The sequence below is a fragment of the Centroberyx affinis genome, unplaced genomic scaffold (genome assembly GCF_046629955.1).
Source record: "Centroberyx affinis isolate AG114_WGS23_722 - 3 ecotype Tasmania unplaced genomic scaffold, CSIRO-AGI_Caff_v1 ptg003054l_1, whole genome shotgun sequence".
Lineage (NCBI taxonomy): Eukaryota > Metazoa > Chordata > Actinopteri > Beryciformes > Berycidae > Centroberyx > Centroberyx affinis.
The window spans coordinates 99,683-108,985 of record NW_027281141.1 but is presented as its reverse complement, the minus strand read 5'-3'; the positions used below and the strand labels follow the sequence as shown (position 1 = coordinate 108,985).

Here is a 9,303-nt window from a genome sequence, read left to right as displayed (position 1 = left end):
TCAGTGGCCGGTTATTAATGCCAAGATGCTCCACAGAACGTTTCACGAAGTCATTTGTGCCTTCAGCTGTAAAGCTTGCCACCAACAGGTGAATGTGCTTTGGATTTGGTCATTGGTGCTTTTACATTGTAGCCTATGTGTTGGGTATTCATTGGCCTTGTTTTTTATGTGGAGGACTAGGCTTTGTATTGCTCTATCGGCTTGCACTCTAAAAGCCTATATCCTTGTTGTATGTATTGCTATTATCTGGTGAACTCACATGTTATCTGGACATTGGGCTCTATGTTGTGTGTATTGGGTATTCACTGGTCCGGTTTTTATGTAGGCTATAGGTCCAGGTTTTGTATTGCTGTACTGGCTGTAGTGTAAAAGCCTACAACTTGTTGTGTGTACTGGAATTGCATTGTATCGGTATCGCAATGTTTTCTTTTTTTTTTTACTACTTTTCTTTTGTATCGGCTCTGGCTGGTTCCTGAGCAAAACTTATGTTTTCTTGGAATGCATTGTTTATCCTATGTGTTTTCTTATGGACTGTGTGATCTGTCTTCTGTATGTGTCTTTTATGCCTGCTGTGGGATCTGTTTTCTCTATGCGCACGTGACCAACCCAATTTCCTCCTTGGGGATTAATAAAGTTTATCTAATCTAATCTAAATCTATTATATTGTAATTTATTCCCATGCATGCTGCTCAGAGTAATCAGGACGTCTGCGTCTCTCCCTCTCCTCTCGCGCTGTGTGCACGCAGGCAGGAGTGAGAGTGAGTTACTATGGTTACAGGGACGCTGTCGCTCTGAAACTTTCTCGCGATTCCCACTAATAGGTTTTTAGGTTAGTATGCCTATGCAAAATCATGAATGTAAGTACCTCAATGCTGAAATCTAGTAATATAACATAATTTTACATTTTTGGTTAACATTATACAGGGTTGCTGTTTCTTGACTTAATCCAAGAGGTTAGGTGAGAGAAATTGGAAAATGAGAGAAAAAGTAAAATGTCCTGGAAAATCTTGTGTTGTCCTGGAAAATTATTTCAACATTCATTCTAGGCTATCTATCAGAGCTCCCCAAAACGGATAACATTGGCATCTGACTACAGCCCATGAGAAAAAACTGCTGGACAGAGTCGTGCGCACAGCTTCAAAAATAATTGGCTGTGAACTCCCCACCATCTCTGAACTATACCACATCCGCATTCAGCGGAAGAGTTTTAAGATTTTAAAGGACTCCTCACACCCGGCAAACCCTCTATTCAGTCATCTCCCTTCGAGTAAAAGACTCCGCAGTATTAAGACCAGAACATCTCGCTTCCATAATAGCACTTACCCTGAAGCAATCTGCATCATAAATGTTTCACTGGCTGTATAAACAAGCACATGCATTAATTGTATTTATTGTATTGTAATTGTGGCAGTGTGCTTTCTACGGACACTACTTGTGTGTACAAGTGAAAACAGTGATTCGCTCTTGTGAGAAGTTTTGACAGGCGAACGTGAGGCTGCATTCAAGAGCACAGAATCGCATGCAGAGATACCGCAGTTCTAAAATGCTTACGTTAGAAAACCGTGGTGTTTCAAAGCGTGGCTAATAGTGACATCAGTTAATTGCTACATTCCTACGCTCGCACCGGTGCCCCTAAATTCAACCTCTCATTCATTTTTAAAAAACTAGGTGCTCACACTGTAGAACCCTGTCTGTGTGCCTAGTGGCCAATCATTTTTTATTTTCAACTGTTATTCAAATGAACAGTTGTATAGCTTTTCTGTTGTCTTTCAGAGTATCACCAATGGATATTGCAGCTCTGACACTCATTTGTCTTCTTTTAAGAGTAGGTTTTTGGCATTTTTGCCTTTATTGGACAGATCAAAGTAGAGAGAGACAGGGAAGACTGGGAAGACTGTGATGGAAATTCTGGTAATAAAGGCAAATTTGAACAACTCTCTTGGTTATTCTTTATTGAGCTTCTCTGCGCAGGGAAGGATCAGCTACTGAGCGTTCAAAGATCTCAAGGCAGACTGATACAGACAAAGGATGAAGTTCCCTTTAAATAGCATCTTCTGTTGTCTATTCTGTCTGAACAATAGCAGAAGTCTGAGTATTATAACAGAAGTTGCCCTTTCGGCTGGGGTCATGTCCCGGTCACAGAGAAAGGTTTAGTAAGCAAAATCGACATTGGAAAGTACCTATCAAAATTATAAGCACATGATATAATTTTCCATTACAAGACATGCAACAAACGTATTGGACCAGATTCAAAGCCAGGACATAGGGATGGACGATTCCACATTTTTTGGAGTTGATACCGACTCCCGACTCCTTGTAATGGAATCAATTCTAAATCGATCCCGATTCCAAATGAAAATCAACACAAAAATTTAAGTTTTATGCCGGTTGGCATTCAACCAATGAGCCTTGAATTTCTCCCTGTCCCCTCCCCACAATCGAGAATCGATTCTTTTGGAGTCGACTCTCCATCCCTACGTTGCATTTACACGGCACAAGCTTTAGACCACACTAGGACACCCCTCATTTGTCTTCTTTGTCTGTGTGAATTGGAAGATCTCAGGTGGGCAGAGCTAGCTTGAGGTGTGTTTGTTTTTCTGGCACTGTTCTGTTCTCTGCTTCCTGCTGTGCTGCAACAGAGGCTAATGGTGCATTCAGACTACGGGCTACAAAGCAACAAGGAATCTATAATAGAAGGAAGGGCCATTACGTCACTGTGTAGTAGGGCTGTATTTTGATTTTTGACGGTCTTGGTCTCGTTTTTATAATTTTAATCTCTTCTCAGAAAGTGACCAGCAGCGAATGATTTTTCACAATTTTCACAGTTGAGTTATGTACCCATTGAAAGGTTTAGTGACTGCTGACTGGTGATATGCCAACTACCCAACCAATGACTTTGTTTTGATTAAAAGAAAAAAAAAAAATCACCATGTCCATATGTAACGTTACTCCTGCTCTCGCTCTGTCTTTCTCTGTCTTTTTTCCTTCGTCTTTGCCTTCTTAAATTGCTCAACGTTAAGTCCCACTGAAACGGAAGTTAGAGCGTCTTTAGCTTCTGTACTGTGACGTATTTCCCAGTGAAACGGAATATTTGAGCGGTGTACGGTTACAAGAGGGATTTAAATCAAATCCTTCGCATTTGATTGGACCGCTAAACAGTGGGCGGGGTTTAGAGTTTAGCGTGATACGGAGCTACAGAGAGAAACGGAGCTACAGAGGACTGTTGGCTCCACACACACCAGGTTGAAGAATGATTGATGGGTGGATGTCATGATATTATTGGTTGAAATTGGTTGGTTCATGCTTACGTAAGCACACGGCATATTTTGTTTTACAGGAAGAAAACATGATTGGATTTTGATATAAGAATACAAAGGAATTGATTTTTTGTATTTTTTTGGCATATATTGTTAAATAGGTGCACAATATGACCGGGGATGTGATCTAAAAGGGTTAAAAATGCATTTTTCATTTCATCTCGACTTTAACGTAACTGTTCATAATGTCTGACAATTCTTCGGTCATTACATTTGCTTTTAAAAATCACAAAGACTTTGTGTGCAGAGGCACACTGAAGAAAAAGCACATGGCTGTGTGTTGCATCTGCCAAGCTAATATCACCGAAACAGCCGGGATGACTAACTTCACCCGCCACCTGCAAAGGGTCCATAAAGAAAAGTAACAGAAGAGCCTGTGGATTTGTCATTTTCCAATGTCAGTGTACTGGCTGTGGCTAGACAACCAGAGGGACTGCCAAAGTGCTGAGTGATCCTATGCAGTTTTAGTATGACATACGATTATTTATACGATTATTACTCGAATTGGACTCGTAGTTTTGTGGTCTTGGTCTCGACCCCCCTCGGTCTTGGTCTCGACTCGGTCTCGACCCCCCCCTGGGTCTTGGTCTTGAATCGGACTCGATTCACCAATGACTCGATCTGGACTTGGACTCGGCCAAGGCGGTCTTGACTACAGCCCTTCTGTGTAGCGCGTGAACGCACATTGGTGCCAAGTGTGAAAACTTGGCACCAAGTTCGGCCGACACTGAGGTGAATGTGATCGCCATCTCCTCGTTTATGACCTGTCATTTTAACAGGTTATTACCCCAGATGGCAGAATCATTGCTAATTTGTTGCATTGTTAACTAGCTAACGTTTGATGTATTGGTTGATGTATATTTCATCAGATAGCTTGTATATTTTGCATTTATTTTGGATGTGGCAACCCCTCAACCAGGCTGAGAATTGGAGCTTTTCCCCACCGAAGTCGAGAGACGGACATCGTGTTGATAACATTAGCTTAATGTTTTCTGGTAAGTAGATTAAAATTAATAGCTGTAGTGTAGCTAGTTAATTAACGTTACTTGTTATAGTTAAGGTAAATTGTTATTATGTGGTGAAGCAAATACAACTTACCAAAAAATATTTTTAATAATGCTAAAAAAGGTAGCTTATCATGAAACTAATAGTAACAATAGTATAAATGACTGGAGTAGTTAATTGAGATTGAGATTGTTGATATCTATACCAAATAATCAGTTAGATACTTGCAAATAAGTTATTTAAAAAGTAAACAGATAAAAGACTATCACATACATAGAAGAATATTCATCCCCTGAAATGATCTGTCATGAACAATTACATTTACAATGGAAAATTCAAAAATACAATGGTCAATGTGTATAAAATCTTACAAGGGAAAGAAGAAACATAGGTAGTATAAAGATAAAATGGGAAGAAGAGTTGGGAACACAAATAACAGATGAAGAATGGAAACAGATGTTGAGTGAAATTCACAAAACTACCAATTCCTTATTTTGGAGAGAATTTGCTTGGAAAATAAATATGAGATATTTCTTGACCCCAGAAATTATATCTAAATATGACAGAAGATTAAGCTCTCAGTGCTGGAGGAACTGTGGTGAAAGTAATGCAAATTATTTACATGTCCTCTATTCATGCAAATTATTAAATACATTTTGGTTAGAAGTTTTTAAGTTTATAGAAGAGTTTTTTTTTTTTTTTAACTCTGTATTTAAAAGCAGAGCATATTATACTGGGAAAACCTCCAACTGGTCTTAGTCAAGATGAAAATTATTTATTCAGAATCCTGAGAATCACAGCACTGAAGCAAATAACAAAAGGGTGGAAAAAAAAACCAAACCCCCAGATTTAATAAAATGGAAAAGCATGATCCAAGAAATGCAATTTATGGAGAAAGTGACTCACAAAGTAAGGAATATGGAAGATGTGTTTGAGAAAAGGTGGACTTTAGATGATGGGAAATTCTAACTATACTGGACTAAAATATTAACGCAACACTTTTGTTTTTGCCCCCATTTTTCATGAGTTGAAATAAAAGATCTAAGAATTTTTCTATGCACACTAAAGGCTTATTTCTCTCAAATTTTGTTCACAAATTTGTTTAAATCCGTGTTACTGAGCGCTTCTCCTTTGCCAAGATAATCCATCCACCTGACAGGTGTGGCATATCAAGATGCTGATTAAACAGCATGATTATTGCACTGGGGCCTGTACTACGAAGCAAGTTCAACATACCCAGGATATCTTTCCGTGATCTGGCTTGACTAAGCCTAACAACCGCAATCACGCTAAGCGGTCACACGGCGGTGGTTATCAACTCGGTAAGTCAACCCAGGTTTTCCCAATCTAGCTATGAGCACGTGCACATAAAAGGGGCGGTGTTTGCAGCATATGACCAATCGCAAACATGGACAAGTCCTCTGGCAGCAGAGAGGCATATTTCACACATGAAGGACAAACTATAATACTCAAAAAATATGAAGAATTCAAACACATCATACAGGCAAAAAGCAACACAGTTGCAGCTGCAAAATGCAGGAAGGACAGCTGGCAAAAAATCGCCGATTGTGTGAATGCTTAAGTTAATAGCCTTATAATATCACTGCCCCATCAATAGAGCACGAGTAGATCTGACTATAATTACATCTGTGTATTCCATTAAATTAATGTGTTGCTTAGATGTATTATTCTGGCGTGTATGACATATCAGCCTTATTCTTTCAGCTGCAACCCCAGCGGGGTCAAACGTACTTGGGAGCAAATAAAAAATAAATACAAAAACATAATCCAAAGTGGTAAGTAGGCTTACTTTAATATCTTATAAGTACAACAAGTACAAGGCTTCAGTGCTCTAATCAGTCTCTGTCTCAGGATGATGTCGGTATAGAAAAGCACAATGAAATGGCTTTGACATTGCTTGCAGCCAACAGGGAAAAAAATGAGATGAAAAAGACAGGAGGGGGCCCTCCTACACAGGAGTACACCCCTGCTGAGGAGCTGGCCCTCTCCAACAATCAGGGTCGCCCCTTGATGGAAGGGATGGAAGGGGGGTCACATCAGACCCTGGTGGAAGTAGCAGCTCCCAACAGGCCACATTTGTACAGGGTATGTGTCAATGACTCACTGTTAAACTACTGGGTTGCTAATAAAACACAATTATATAATATACTAATTACTGTGGGAGTAAGTAACATGTAGCCCTACCTACTGTCTCTACAGTTGATGGGGAGACATTGGTGTTGCTGCCACCACCCACTTATACACTGTCCCAGACAGAGGTAACAGCGAAAGCAACCTGTCATATACACTGGCATGTCATCTGTGGTTGCTGATCATGGATCAAATAGACCATTTACATGTCTCATATTCCCAGGTGGAGGTCCTAGATGACGAGACGGTGTCCGTATGCTCAGGGAGAGCTTTGGAGCTTTGGTTACCAATTTTATGCAATGTTCAACTTGCCCATCTCAACACAGATGGTGAGAGTGTGGACACTTGGCTGTAATTGATTTATCTCCAATTACTTGCTATTGGTGGTGGTCTGCACATGGGACTAATAACTGCTTCAAGTGCTCTGAATGAATCAATTGTTTCCATTGCTATGATGTTAATCTTGCAGGAAGAGAGAAATATTCCTCCCCCTGAGCCTGTGGCCTCAACTTATAGGCCAAGAGGATCACAAGTGGTAATGAATTAACCTTAATTTAAACAGGGTAGTCAATGTGACATTTGCACCTTACTTCAAGTGAACCTTGCAAAGGGACAATGCTTAAATGTTAAAGCAACTGTATTGTGTGCTGTACATGTCAGGTTGGAGCAGAAAATGTGAGGTCCCTGTACAAGTGGACCTTGGAACTAGATATCAAGAACAAAAAACTAGATATAGAGTACAAGAAACATCTGATCAAAAAAGTGAAACTCGAGGTGGAGAAACTGGAGTACGAAAAGAAGGTACTTGAGCAACGTAAGTTAGTTCCAGTCATGGGAAAACATTAAACTAAAATTTATTTCCATTTGTTCCCAGGAACGGGAGAACAAAAGATGATTACAGAATAAAGAGTTATAAATGAAAAGAAAAAAGGTGTGTTCTTTGTGTGTGTTCAGGCAAAATATTGCTGGGTGATGGCCTCTCTCACAGCCCTGCCAGTAGGGTGGTCCAGGGTGATGGGGTCCACAACATCAGGGGGCTGTGGGTTGACAGGAGGGGCTCTCTCCTTCCGGATGGTGGCTATGTTGTGGAGCACAACACATGCTGTGATTATCCTGCAAGCCCGGTCTGGGGCCACTCTGGGCCCACGTATACAGGTGAAGCGGGCCTTCAGTATGCCAAATGTCATCTCTATCCTGGCCCTGGTCCTGGCAAGGGCCACGTTGAATCTGGTTTGTGGCCCTGCATCAGGGTAAGGATAGGGGGTCATTAAGAAGGGCTGGCAGGCGTACCCCATGTCTCCTAGCAGCACTCCACTGAACAGCCCTGAAGATAAGAGGGAATATTGCCATGATCAGTATCACAAATTGCAGTTTAAGGAACATATCACAAAATGATATGCAATCTACAGTTGTCCTACCCTGCTCAAATCTGTGGCACCGTGCAGACTCCCTGAAGATCCGGGAGTCATGGACTGACCCAGGCCACTTTGCCTCAATGCTGGTGACCATGCATTGATGGTCACAGGTCATCTGCAAAAGCATTTGGGGTTAACAATACTTCCACATGATAACAGCATTAAGGTCAATGTAGCATCAATGTGCATTTGAAAGGACCCCATGGTGGAGTGAAAGATAGTCCAACTGTGACACCTGTGCTGTGTGAATATTTCCATATGTGCTAAGAGGGAATGACCTTAATTATCCAGGCTACTGCATTACTTACTAAAACACACACAATGAGGTGTGTGTGAATTACCAAACATATATATATCAGAATCAGAATCACTTTATTGCCAAGTAGGTAATCAGATTACATACGTGGAATTTGAATATAGGAATATAAAAGGTACTGTACTACATGCAAATACATGGGATAACAGCAAGGTGGGATAGAAATTCAAACTTGGGACAGGATATTGCTATTGATGTGCAAATTGAATGTAAAATGTGCCTTGTGCATTGCAAATTATCATTGCAAGATTTACCTGAACGTTGAGGCTGTGGAATGACTTGCGATTCACATAATCAGCTTCATTCTCACCCAGACGTGCAGAGATGGGGATGCGGGTGCAATCAATGGCACCGATCATTCTGGGGAACTCTATGACAGGAGTAGGCTGCATTTAATATGCAACAGTATACGTCATAGGGTCTACATTATGTATAGATCAAGCAGTCAAATAGGTTAATGTGTACCTGCTATGTCATAGAAGCCCTCTTTTATGGACTGTGTGGGCAAGTGCCCAGGGAACACGATAAAGACATCCAATAGCTCTGTTAGCGCACGTGCCACCTTATGGATTGCGCTGCAGACTGTATTTTTGCTCAGGTCCTCCGCATCTCCCACAGCATACATGAAACTACCCGTGGCAAAATATACGGCTCCAGCAGCTGACACAGATAGGTGATTCCCTCCGACGAGAATCTATATCTTTCATATAAGAAATCATCAGGGAAAGCCAAGGGGTTTTGCCGGTCTCTAAACACTCTCTCTCTCCTAAGAGCCCCTCTCACGATCTGCGCACCGAGGTCCACGGGATCTTCGATGAATGGTGATGCCATTTGGAGAAAAATGATTGGTCAGTGGGCGGTGCTTTCATGCCTGTTGATCTGTTATCTAGAACATAACCTGCTCCAGAGCAGGTTAGCCGTGCAGCATAAGTTGCCATGGTGATCTACCCCGGTAAGAATTGAACCACCTTCGTGAGACCGAAAACCCAGGGTTAAACCTGGAGTTACCTCGCTAACCCCAAATCCTGCTTCGTAGTACAGGCCCCAGGTGTGCCTTGGGCTGGTCACAATAAAAGGCCACTCTAAAATGTGCAGTTTT

General features: G+C 41.3%; 1 pseudogene; it reads right to left on the bottom strand.

The window, feature by feature from the left end:
• Window positions 1–7,423: 7,423 nt before the first annotated feature.
• LOC139659252 (putative nuclease HARBI1) lies at window positions 7,424–9,035 on the bottom strand (annotated as a pseudogene).
• Window positions 9,036–9,303: the final 268 nt, after the last annotated feature.